The sequence below is a fragment of the Carassius gibelio genome, chromosome B8, assembly GCF_023724105.1.
Source record: "Carassius gibelio isolate Cgi1373 ecotype wild population from Czech Republic chromosome B8, carGib1.2-hapl.c, whole genome shotgun sequence".
Classification (NCBI taxonomy): domain Eukaryota; kingdom Metazoa; phylum Chordata; class Actinopteri; order Cypriniformes; family Cyprinidae; genus Carassius; species Carassius gibelio.
Window position 1 is genome coordinate 24,651,144 of NC_068403.1, and position 13,190 is coordinate 24,664,333.

Here is a 13,190-nt window from a genome sequence, read left to right on the forward strand (position 1 = left end):
GGCTGGCAAGAGTTTGGAGCTTTTCATATCCCCACTGCTGTGAGACACTAATGACAAAGTTGTAATTCTTAGTGACTCTGTAAAGGTGCCAAAATAATTTTAAGGCCGATTATTTACCCCGAGAGCAAAAGCAAATTATGTTTTCTTGGCAGACGCTTTCTTGCCAATTTAATTGTTTTATACTAAATTGTCAAGGCTCAATTAATGCAGAGCTCCACAATGAAATTCTCATTACAAAATGTGCCAAGGCCCTTTGAATAAAAGTATCATTAATTGAGCTATCACAGAGCTGGAACGCTTATAAACCGCAATTGTTTTGGCTGGAAGGCCTCCAGTGATGGAGTTTGATGGGAAGCAAAGATTTTTGGCATAAGTATTCTCATAATGGTGTAATTCAATGAACAATTTACTTTCATTTATCTAGCAGAGATTACAGTGCACTATGCCAGACAGCGCTGCAGATCTATTGATTTCAGTGGGGCAGGATTATTATCGTTTAACGTGTTCTTAGTTCGTCTTTTTAGTTTATTTTAAATGAGTTTTAATTCTATCATTGTTAGTTTTAGTTTGCCAGTTTCAGTGGATTTAGTCATCAGTTTAGTTTTAATCATTTAGGGCTACAAAAGTTAAGCTCAATGTATATAGTGTGTTTTACGTGTATGCTAGTGTTTTTGTACATCAGTGCATCTTTTGGTCATTTGATTTTTTTAATATTGTAAGTAGAAAAATTGGAAAACGACTCCAAAGAAGAACTCAGCTTAATTAAAAAAGAATAAGAAACTGAGAACCGAGGAGACGAGGAATATACAAACAGTATTCAATCCATGAGACACAGGGTACATCAACACTGGAGAGAATAGGAAACACATCCACGAAACGAGTAGACAGCTATAGAACGCAAAAGCAAAGACTTATGTAAAATAATAATAATTAGTAAACACAGGTGACAGGAATCATAGTCAAACTAAACGAGAAAAGGAACATATAAGGAAGGAACAAAAGAACCAAATAAGGTAACAAAGAACAAAAGAAAGCACATGAGAAGCAAAACACAGAAAAAACACGGACCAGAGTCTGACATAACTCTTCACTCCCGGAAGGTGCATCCAGTGCCGTACTACATCCAATGGTGAGGGGGGGTGGGGGGTGATGTGCCTGGACGGCTACCGTTCCAGGACTCATGGTGGATCCGACAGCTCTGGGCGCCATGGAGGAGCAGCCTCCAACAACCACCCCCATACCCCTAATAATACTTGGGGACGCTTACGGGTTCAAAGGCACTCTGTAGACCATGACAGGGGACTGCAGCCCTCACTGGGCTTAACTGGGGATCTGGAGTCCTCCGCGGGATATACGTGTGAACAGGAATACTCGGGAACAGGAGCCCTCACTGCAGAAAAGAAATGGATGAGACAGAACAACAACAAACTATTGGACACGCAACAGCAAAATGTTGAATTCATTAGAGTTGTGCGAGGGGTTCAGAAATACAACTCAAATTTTAATGAGTAAAAAAAATATATTTATTGCTCATAACTTCTGGAGAGAAATAGCACAGACACTGATCAAGGATGAAACATTCTAGTGTGCATGTGTTGAGCGTGTATGTTCATGCATGCTTTCATGATGATCCGTGTCTCTATCACTAGAAAAAGCATAATGGTCAGCTTGGATATGTTTCTTGATAACCAGTCACATCACAGCATTGTGCGACAATTGAGAATACAATAGAAATTAATGAGAAGTGCCATACACCTGGTGCAATTATTTTAGTATTTTTTAACTCTATAACTCAAAAAATAGAATAGGCTTACTGGTAAACATTTTGAAGATTAACAGATAGGTTGTTGAGTCATTTAATGACTAGATGTTTTCCCTCAAAAGCATTTTATTCAATGTAGTGAAGTCTCTCCTCCATTGAAATCCATAAAAAAAAAGGAACAGCCTCTGGTCTCCTGCATGGTTAAACATTTTGCTAACCTTGGAGACTTTCCTTAATTGACCCTGTTAAAAGGTTGTGCATATGCTAAATGTTTGTGCTGAAACTGAAGCATATTTTTGGGGACAGATCATTCATAAAACTTTGACTTTCTCTGAAAAGCCTCACAATGGTAACAAAAAAGAGAAAAAATTATAAAGTAAAAAAAATAAGAAAAAGTATTATTTCTATAGAAATATGTTTACAAAAAAACAAATAAATAAATAAATAAAATCTTATACTTCTTTTGAATTTCTAGAGCATTCAAATTCATTTGTAATTTAGTAAATAAGCTTACAAAGCTTTGGTGAATCAATGGTTTATGTTTTGCTCTTTAAAATTGCAATTTGATTGAATTACTTAGTGTCATATTTGTTAACAGAGATGAACTGACATGTGAACACCTGTCCTAGAGTGTACAGTAAGTTCATGTTTGTGTTTATGAGTGTTTGAGTGTATGTTTTAACACCAGAGTCATCAGCACTAATCATCCACAGCTTTGTCAGGAAGTTGCTGGACTTCCGCTTCTTTTGACCTCATTTCCTATCCGGGTTGTAGCTATAGCATTGTTTTCCACCCTGTCCTCTGGATGCTTATTCTCTGTTCACACGCATATTTATTCATACTTCAATGAACTGTTGATGCAAAAATGAAAGTTCTGTCATCATTTACTCACCCTTATGTCATTCAAAACCAGAGTGACTTAGGTGGAACAAAAAAGGAGTATTTTAAGCTTTAAAAGAAAACAAGTTAAGTTTTAGTCACATAACATCGGTTAATGTTACATTAATGTTACATCGGTTTCGCAATAATTTTTCACTGACATTTATAAAATATTGCAAATGTTTTGAGTAAATCTGTAAAGGAAATGCAGCTAGTGTGAGTCTAAGAATTGTGAGATAATTAAAGTTCTGAGAAAAAAAGTCAGAACAATGCTGACTTTATAATGAGACACAAGATATAAGCTTGTTAGAATTGTGAGATAAAAAGTTTCAATTACCCGAATTCTGACTTTTCTTATTCTGAAATACAGGACTGTATCCCTTTAAGCATGAGCTAAATATCGGTGCATTTATTGTAGGTCCTTTAACCCCAGCATACTCTTTTACCCTCTCCTCTAATGGGTCTTTTCTGTTTTTGGTCCTCTAATGTTTACACTTCCCTAAATGTGTTCCTGTGTGCTGAAAACAACTCTCTCCTCACTTACTCATATGCTCACCCATTTAGAAGATTCAGAGTTCCTCTGGTTTTCTGGTTGGCTGCTGCCAGTCCTTCCTCTCAACTCATGCTGGAAGTGTAATCAGTAAATTTAGCCTCCTGTTTACGGAGTGCTGAAAACTGAGCCATTATTCAAGGATCTCACCTTGTGTGCGGCAGAGAGAGAGAGAGAGAGAGAGAAGTGTTGACATACAGTGTTCCCTGGTTAGTTTCAAAGAGATTAGCTGTATTGGGATTCCCTTGGCCTGTCTGTGAAGAAAGGAGAAATGTTTGTGTGTTTACTTGTGTTTTTGAACAAGTGTTTTCTTGGAAGAGTTGCTGTACTTGGACACTTACAGAGACGGCTCACATAAAAATTAAAAATCTGTCAACATTTACTCACCCAACATTATGTCATTCCTTTTATGTTTGCTGATCTAAAAAGCGCAATGCAAGATAGAAAATAAATTGCAAAAAAACTTAATTTGTTGATACCTATGCAACACATTCTTTTATAAGAATCTTAAGGACCCCCCCCCCCCCCCATCTAATTTCTGATCACTAGATCAGGACGGTTCTTTTAGATTCAGGAATTCCTGGAGATGATGCTGAGCTAAGAGCCTTAAAAACCTCCCTAAGCTTGTGCCAGGCCTTCAGGAAGCCTGATAGCTTCATGTTTTTATTTCTCTTCTCTTTACTTGTTTAAGCTTTAACCCTTCCCTATGTCCACTGCATGCATGTGTGTGTGTGTGTGTGTGTGTGTGTGTGTGTGTGTGTGTGTGTGTGTGTTTATGTGTGTGTTAGTCTAGTTTAAGTGTTTATGTAGTCAATAAAGTCTTATTTGTATCACATTTGAGGTTGTTCATTGTTTGCTCATAACTGAAGTCCCTAATCATGCAGATTTTTGCTACATGCTCTGAGTAGGATTGTACAGTAAGAAAGTTATTTTCCTCAACCAGGAAGTTAACATTCTTAGAATTGACAGACAGTTAACACAGAGAGCTCAAGTAAAAACTTACAGCTGATCTAAATATTTATTATTACTCATAACTAGTTATGACTGATTAAACATATTTTCCCTTTGAGCTGATTCGCTATAAGGTTTAATTTAAATTATTATTATTATTTTTTTTTTTTTTTGTTATTCCACATCATATTAAGAATCATGGTTTGAGTGGGTAACAGGATCATTGTTTATGCTCTACAAACACTGATGGCGGTCACAGCTCACCATCTGCACTTAGTGTGTAACGATCTGCTGTTTGTGAAGTTTTGCGATTCATGAGGAAATTCAAACTGCGAGATGTCACGCATGTCCCACCCCGACAAGATGTGGGTAGGCAGTGTGTCTGAATTCCTCTCAAAACAATTTTTCCATTTTGCCTTTTGCAAATGTGCTTTGAAGCCATTACCATCACCACAAAACATACAGAAATTCCCACACACTTATAGGCTGACTCCTGGATGGGAACAGGAAAGGACAGAGTCTCTCTTTATCTTGGCACAACATGGCTTCCGAGAGAAGGGTAAGGAGTAATTTGTGAATGGGACTGCATCCAGTAGTTGTCCGTTGCTCCTTTCATCCATTCCCACAACACGGAGGCACAATCATTCACAAGGTGGATGTGGTTAGAGAGCAACATGGATGCTGAACTTCCCGCAGGTCACATGGCCAGGATACAAGACATGCAGAGGTGTGCTGTAGTAACCCTCTACTTAACTGGAGCAGTTTTGCACAGTCACACATATCTCTCAAGAAACAGTTGTTGTGAATGGTTATTTATTTCTAGGGAAATTTTTGTGTTTTGTGTTTGTGTTCCAGAAAAAAATGGATTCGTTAAATGTGTGTTTATCATTCTGCAAATACCGTTATGATTTAACAAACCACTCACCAGGTCACTTAACCGGTGTCGTAAATGTGTTGTTTTATTTATGCTGCTTGTTGCATTGTTCATGCACTTGTTTTCCTGTCTAATTTCCCCAGACTTGGAATGCACTCAAGAATTCCTGTACGCCTAAGAGCTAAATTTGATTCATCTGAGTGCTAAAAATAGCAAAACAACACAAGTAATGATCCAAGATTGTTCATTGTATTGTTGTGCTGTTTATTTCCAGATGATAGTGAATTGACGAATCAGATATACTCACACACATGAGGATGATGATGAATGCGACGTGAGGAATGAGGAGACGCAGTAGATTTTACAGGAAACACTTTTACAGTTTACAGTCTTTAATCCAAGGAATCACAGGGGAATGCACACAATCCAACAAGTATGACATTCAAGGAGCAACAAAGAGTAGCTGACTAGACTGGGGCTTTCAAACTCAGGATAACGAGGGAACTAAGGCGACACACCTGGAATCAAATCAACAATCAAACTTATCAGACTGGGGAGAAACTGGGACACGGACACAACAAAACAGTCCAGGGGCATGACACATTGTCGACATCCAAGTATAATGAACCATTTTGACTGAAAGTTGTATGCCTGGGCTATTTTTAGTTTGGATGGCCCAGTGTTTGGGCAGATCTGTCTCTGTAGAGCTGTTTCAGATGTACCTGATTTGCAATGTTGCCATTATTGCTTGTAATAAAGGCCAGATTCTGGTACAACTGTTGGGTGAAGCAGAGCACAGTGAGTCATGAACTGATGTTTCCACTGAACATGTCTCTTAGTATACATGAGTGTGTGCCTGTAGTTGTAGCACATGTTTGTATTTGTAAACGTATGTAAGCCATCATGAGATGCTTTGCATTAAGTTTTTTTTTGGCTAGAGAAAGCAGATCTCTTATATGGGCATTTCTATGCAGGAATGTTGCTCTGTTTCTATTACTATCATGTTCCTTCAATCCCTCTGTGTTGTCATATATGTTATCATACTTTGATCAGAAAACACTGCAAAAATGTATTTAAATGTTTTCCTCCAGCAAACATGGTTTTTCCTACCAGCGCTATGCTGATGCCATCCAGCTCTACCATTCATTTCAACCAGATGATCCAACGGTACCTGCTCAGATCTCAGCCTGCCTGATGGACAATTCAGCATGGATGAAAGACCATCACCTGCAACTCAACCTGGCTAAGACAGAGCTTCTCATATTTCCAGCCACTCCATCAGTACAGCACCAGTTTACCAACCAACTGGGATCATCAATGATAATCTTGTCAGATTCAGCCATGAATCTTGAGATGATCCTTGGTGATCAGCTGACCTTTAAAGATCATACTGCAAAAACAGCATACTGTATGCAGGTACACTACACACAAGATCAGACCCTTCCTAACAGAACACCTCCAACCTCCACTCTCTTTTAAGGTTCTAGCATGTGGTCAGTAAATGAGCGCTGACTCAAGGTTCCCCTGCAGAGAGTCACAAAATCTCTCTCCAGGATGTTCTCTTTCATCATACCCTGCTGGTGGAATGAACTACAAGACTCCATCCAGACAGCCAAATACCTCACTATCTTCAAGAAACAACTGCAAACTCATATTTTCTATGAGCATTTAACTGCCTCATAAAAAAATAAAATAAAATCACTTCCTTCACTTTTTCGGTTCTCTTACTAAAATTATCCCCTCTTGCCTTAGCTTATTCCTACATTGAATAAAGATTGAAATCTTGTATAATAGGCACTACTCATGTTTATTGCCATCTTAAGGTAAATCACTTTGTCTGTCAATTGAATAAATGTAAATGTAAATCAGTGTGAAGAAAACTTGTCAGTCATTACTGTGTCAAAAAACAAAACCAAAACAAAGGACCTTTGTATCACATATTGAACCTGATATGAAAATAAATAAATCAATAGCACATTACCACTACCGTTTTCTCTCAATAGTTTTGACACATTTTTCCAAACTCAGGTCACTGTTCTCAAAACAGTTTACAGTAATCTGAACCATTTATAATTGTCCTAAACAGATTATAGGCCTCATGTATAAAGTGTTTGTACACATAGATTTGCTCTTGGATTGTGCGTACGTCTAAATCCATGCCAACACTCATATTTGTAAACTGTCTTTGACATAGAAAACTGTAAAAGAATGGTTCACCCAAAAATTTTATCATTAATTATTTACCCTCAAGTCAATTCAAACCCGTAAATACTCCGTTCATCTTCAGAACACAAATTAACATATTTTTGATGCATTCTGACAGCTCTCTGACCCTCCCATAGACAGCAAGGTTAATATTAGGAAGCTACAAAAATACTTTTTACGAAAAAAACAAAACAAGACTTCATTCAACAATTTGTCTACTCCGCATCACCTCTAGCCTGACTATGTCAGACTTCGTACTTCCGCTCAATTTCAGTTTGGAAGTATGCTAAGCGCCAAATTTAGGACTGTAGGCGTTTCTCAATGTCAAGGATACTTCCTTGGTAGGACTGATCCTTCCAAGTCACTTCCTTCAGAGGCTTCGAGACTCCTCTTTAGCATACAGAGAACACGTAAATGGAACAGGCTAGCAAGTGCACGTAATTGCGTCATTATGTCAGTGAAAAGGTCCGTTTGAATAACGCTGTGAATGGTATCATTAAATTACTTTGGACAACTTAACTAGTTATTTATAAAAGAAATGCCGATGACACAACCAACTGTTAAATGACAGGTCCGGTTCAGTTTACCATTTGTATTTGTATAATTTACAATATCAATACGGTAGTAATTTGTACTGGCATTTAAACATCAAACTTTACTTTAATTTATTACAGTTATAACAAATGTTTGGTAACGAAAATAAAAACCGTTAACGCTCTGACTACGTTAACGTTTGACATTTTTGAATTTTGAACTAACGTTATATAGCAATGCTGCGCGCATAGGATTGTGGGTGATTTGAGAGCACGAAGAGCGCGAAGGATACACATATGCATCCTTTCCTGTGTCTGGGATATTCTTCGAACGAAGGACTCAGTCCTTGGTTGAAATTCCGAGGATCCTAGACATTGGAACAGTCCTTCGACGGATGTCGATGACGTAGCATCATCGAAATACTGGCTTCCGAGGATACTTCCTTGACATTGAGAAACACCTTGTAGTTTAGGTTAGGAAAATCGAAAACGACAGCAGACATGGAGAAACGGGATGCTATTCGCAGAGTGTTTCACATTTTGAGGTGATGTTGTGGCCCTATTTGTGACAGGTTTTGGGAAAAGTTTAATTTATCAACTGTTCGTCAGCAAAAAACTGGGGAGGCCAAAGTCCGGCAAGGCGATAATTGGTTGCTCTCATGCAGGATCAGGTTAAAGAGGCAGCGAAACTCGCTCGATGGTTTTCTTTTTGCACCATACCTGTGTTTACAGCGGAAGTGTGAGGTGGCTGAGCCGGCGCATAACACTCATCATAACCAAAAGTTATGTGATTGGCTTATGGGTAACCAATGATTTTAAACTTCAGACAAGCGCTCCCCCACGAGAAAGATAATGCTTGTCAATTATGCCCTTCCAGACTCTGTCTAAGAAGCAAAGTGTAGTAGCAGTGTTTGGTATTACCAGGCTACATCACCTCCGCGATACTCTCCAAAATGGCGCTAGGGTGACGTTTTTTTTTTTAATAAAACATTTTTATTTTTTTATTTTTTCACTTTTTGGGCACAAGAAGTATTCTCGTAGCTTCGTAATAGTACAGTTAAACCCCTGATGTCACATGGATTATTTTACCGATACTCTAGCTACATTTCTGGACCTTGATTGTGTAAGGACCATTGCTGTCTATGGATGGTCAGAGAGCTCTCAGAATGCTTCAAAAAATACCTTAAATTGTGTTCAGAAGATGAACAGAGTTCTTATGGGTTTCACATGACGGTGAGTAATTAATGACAGAATTGTCAGTTTTGGTAGAACTATCCTTTTAAAGACACATCAGGTTCTAAGCAGTTGTATACACACTTTTTCTTGCAGTACTGCAGTTTTTTATTTATTTATTTTATGCTCTGTAAGCTGTTCTTTTAGCCCGCTGTTGTAAATTAAACAATTTGGATGATGACTGGTGATCTTTTACATGTTTAACATTAATTAGGATTAATTCAGTTGCATGAAAGTTCAAGATCCTTTGCGATTCATAGATTTCACTAATGCTTCTAATTATTCACAAAACACTGGAAATGCAGTTTTCCTAATTATTTATGCATTTATCACAATTGCTTTTGAGTGATAAAAGGGAAGTATACAAAGATCAAGAAAGATTGTGAAATATATATATATATATATATATATATATATATATATATATATATATATATATATATATATATATATATATATATATATATATATATATATATATATATATACAGTCATGCCCACAAATATTGGCACCCTTGGCAAATATGATCAAATAAGCCTGTGAAAATTTATCTGCATTGTTAATCCTTTTGATGTTTTATTTTAAAAATGTATCCTTTCATTGGATAATAAGAATTTAAAATGGGGGGAAATATCATTATGAAATAAATGTTTTTCTCTAATACACATTGGCCATAATTAAGGACACCCTTTTATTGAATTATTTTTTAAACCTCCATTTGCCAGTTTAACAGCTCAAAACTGTCTCCTATAATACCTGATGAGGTTAGAGAACACCTGACAAGAGATCAGAGACCATTCCTTCATCCAAAATCACTCCAGACTCTTCAGATTCCCAGCTTCTCCTCTTCAGTTCACTCCCCTCATTTTCTGTAGGGTTCAGGTCAGAGGACTGGAATGACCATAGAAGAAGCTTGGTTTTGAGCTCAGTGACCCATTTCTGTGTTGTTTTTGAGGTTTGTGTTTGGATTATTGTACGGTTGAATGATCCAAACATGGCCCATTATAAGATTTCTAACAGAGTCAGTCACTTTTTGATTGTGTGGGGTACAGATAAAGGTAAGTCTATAAGGTAGTGGAGTGAGTATAGAGAAGGGGTGTAATGAGAGAGAAGATGAAGAGTGCAACAGGTATAAAGAGATGAGAAGATGTAAGAAAAGAGAAGAAGGCAATGGACCTCTGACAACTGTTTGGTCACCAAAACAGCATTGGAATAACTTGAGGGTAAATGATGACAAAATTTAAAAATTTTGGTGAACTAACACTATACACAGCAGATGTGAGTTTCAGAAGCCTCCAAACCAAAATTAAAAATGCTAAAACATCTAGCTATATAGGCATAAGTGGAGACATATACTTTTTGTAGTTGTTAAAGCAGAAGAAACAAACTGTAATTAAGAGGGCAATATTAACAAGCACATTTTTTTTTTTTTACAGTGCTGCCCTAAACATGCCTATTCTTAATATAGATCCCAAATTATTGTTGTCTTCATAAAAAATGCTGCTCATTTTGTGCACTGCTCAGAAATTGTTTGCAATAGTTCTTGTCAGTACAGCTTGATCAAAGACAAGGACAAGTGAACGAGAGACTTTTTTTTGTCTTTCTTCATTCACTTGTAATAACACTACAGTATCTTCTCACTCTCTCATTCATGATGAGCGGAAGAGAGTGACAGTGTCCAGATGCAAGATGAATCTGAAACTGAACAGAAACACATTGAGAGTGTTTGTTGTGAAGCCTTGATCTTTGTTGTGCTCTGGTTCCATGTTACATTTTTTGCAAATAAAAAATTCAAGAAAACAAACAAAATAAAATGGATCATCTGAAGTCCTTGAGTATTTAATAGGCAAGTGCAGACTAGATTTGCCCAGAAATAAGTTTTGTTCAAAAGTGATTAAAGGTGTTTTCCTATTACACCCTAATATGGGGAGACCACTATTATTTATTTTTTGGTTGATTCCATAAAAATACCAGTGACATGACTTTGATACAAGACTGCATGTTTTCGTTTTTTCAGATAGAAGATGCACATAAAAAGAAAGTAAGAAAGAAAGAAAGAAAGAAACGTAAAAATGGTAACATCTGAATTAACTGGTTTCATTCAAGTCAAAATTTAACATCAACCTTTAACATGAACCAACATATACACATTAATTTATACAATCAAAACAAAAAGTAACAACTGCATGCACATTTTTGTTAAGGACTTGAGGAATTATTTTGCAGTTTGGTGCCACTGTTTCTGAATAAATTAATTTCACACTTTACACTGATGAATGCCGCCAAGTACAGGGATATCCTGGACGAAAACCTTCTCCAGAGTGCTTAGGACCTCAGACTGGGCCGAAGGTTCACCTTCCAACAAGACAATGACCTTAAGCACACAGCTAAAATAATGAAGGAGTGGCTTCACAGCAACTCTGTGACTGTTCTTGAATGGCCCAGCCAGAGCCCTGACTTAAACCCAATTGAGCCTCTCTGGAGAGACTTGAAAATTGCTGTTCACCAACGTTATACCTGTACATACATAAAGCTCATTGTAATATACCTGCCATACACTGTCAATGTGTATATTTTCATTCCTTACATACCTATTTGTATTTTTTTTTTTATTCAGTTTTGTTTTTTGTTCTGTCAATGTCATTATGTTGCACTGTGGAGCTTCTGTCAAGAAAACAAATTCATCGTATGTGTGAACATACCTTGCAATAAAGCAATAAAGCTCATTCTGATTACCATCCAACCTGACAGAACTGGAGAGGATCTGCAAGGAGGAATGGCAGAGGATCCCCAAATCCAGGTGTGAAAAACTTGTTGCATCCTTCCCAAAAAGACTCATGGCTGTATTAGATCAAAAGGGTGCTTCTACTAAATACTGAGCAAAGGGTCTGAATACTTAGGACCGTGTGAAATTTCAGTTTTTCTTTTTTAATAAATGTGCAAAAATGTACAGATTCGTGACTCGTGCTAACAGTCCCACCACTTCTACCCCATGTGTTTCTCTGAACAGTTCCGATGCACCCAGAACGCGATCTTCCCATATGTCCTTCACTCTGGCGTTGGGACACCACGGACCCTGGGTGCATCCACAGCGGAGGATGCGAGCCAGGCCCCGGGCAATGACTTCTCCCCCTCTGGTCTTCGAGATTTCCACCTGGAACCCCTTAACTCCCCTCTGCGAGCCCCAGAGCGGTTGTGCTTTATGCCGGGGTTAACGACACCACACTGAGGCAGACAGAGACACTGAAGAGGGACTAGAGGAGCCTGATCGAGACAATGGGCAGCACGATGTCTGTGGCGACGATCATCGTTTCAGGACCATTCCCCACGTATGGACGAGGACTCAAAAGGTTCAGTAGACTTTTTACTTGAATGGTTGAATGGTTATTGTAATGGTGTAAAGAACAGAAACTGCTCTTTGTTAATAATTGGAATTTTTTTCTTGGACCGTCCTAGGCTTTTTCACGCTGATATCCTGCACCCCAGCAGAGTCGGAGTGGAACTCCTCTCGGACAACATCTCCAGGACACTTCGCTCCATATGACTAGTAAGCCAATTCTCAGATAACTACTATGATGTCTTTTGTTCTACCCGCTTAAATGATAGAAGTACTTGTGCTGTCCAGTCTATTAAGACTGTGTCTGTTCTCTGAATAGTGGGGTCAAAATATAAATTTAATGTAGGATCTTATCGTGATTAAAGCAGAAAAATGTAAAATAAATTAACAAAAAACATTTATTAAGTTTGGGCTCATGAACACTAGATCACTCACACCAAAAACAGTTATTGTAAATGAAATGATCACAGATAATAGTTTTGATATACTCGGATTGACTGAAACCTGGCTAAAAGCAAATAACTATATTGGTTTAAATGAGTCTACTCCACAAAACTACTTATATAGCATGTTATAAGCATTAGCCCCGTTAAACTCGTCGTAGCGGTGGTGTTGCAACAATATATAGTGATATTCTCAATGTTACCCAGAAAACAGGATACAAGTTTAACTCAATCAAAATACTTCTGCTTAATGTTACACTGTCAGATATGCAAAAGACTGCAATGCAAGAGACTGATGAATGGGATCTCGTCCAATCACCTTCGAGTGGTTACAAAATGAGCCAATGAAACACAGAGCACCTTGGTCAGAATTTGCATTGCGAGCTCCGCCCCGCAGAGCGGGTATATAAGGAGCAGCGTGA

The 13,190-nt window shown here is 37.8% G+C and overlaps 2 long non-coding RNA genes across 2 annotated transcripts; one reads left to right on the plus strand and one right to left on the minus strand.

Annotated features, from left to right (window-relative positions):
• Window positions 1-688: 688 nt before the first annotated feature.
• On the minus strand, window positions 689-5,470 carry LOC127962847 (uncharacterized). The gene is made up of 4 exons (XR_008154676.1): window positions 5,324-5,470; window positions 3,342-3,445; window positions 3,198-3,266; window positions 689-1,390 (listed from the first exon to the last, which is right to left on the minus strand). It is a non-coding gene; the product is annotated as an uncharacterized LOC127962847 (long non-coding RNA).
• On the plus strand, window positions 4,491-6,052 carry LOC127962848 (uncharacterized). Its single transcript, XR_008154677.1, has 2 exons — window positions 4,491-4,869; window positions 5,291-6,052. It is a non-coding gene; the product is annotated as an uncharacterized LOC127962848 (long non-coding RNA).
• Window positions 6,053-13,190: the final 7,138 nt, after the last annotated feature.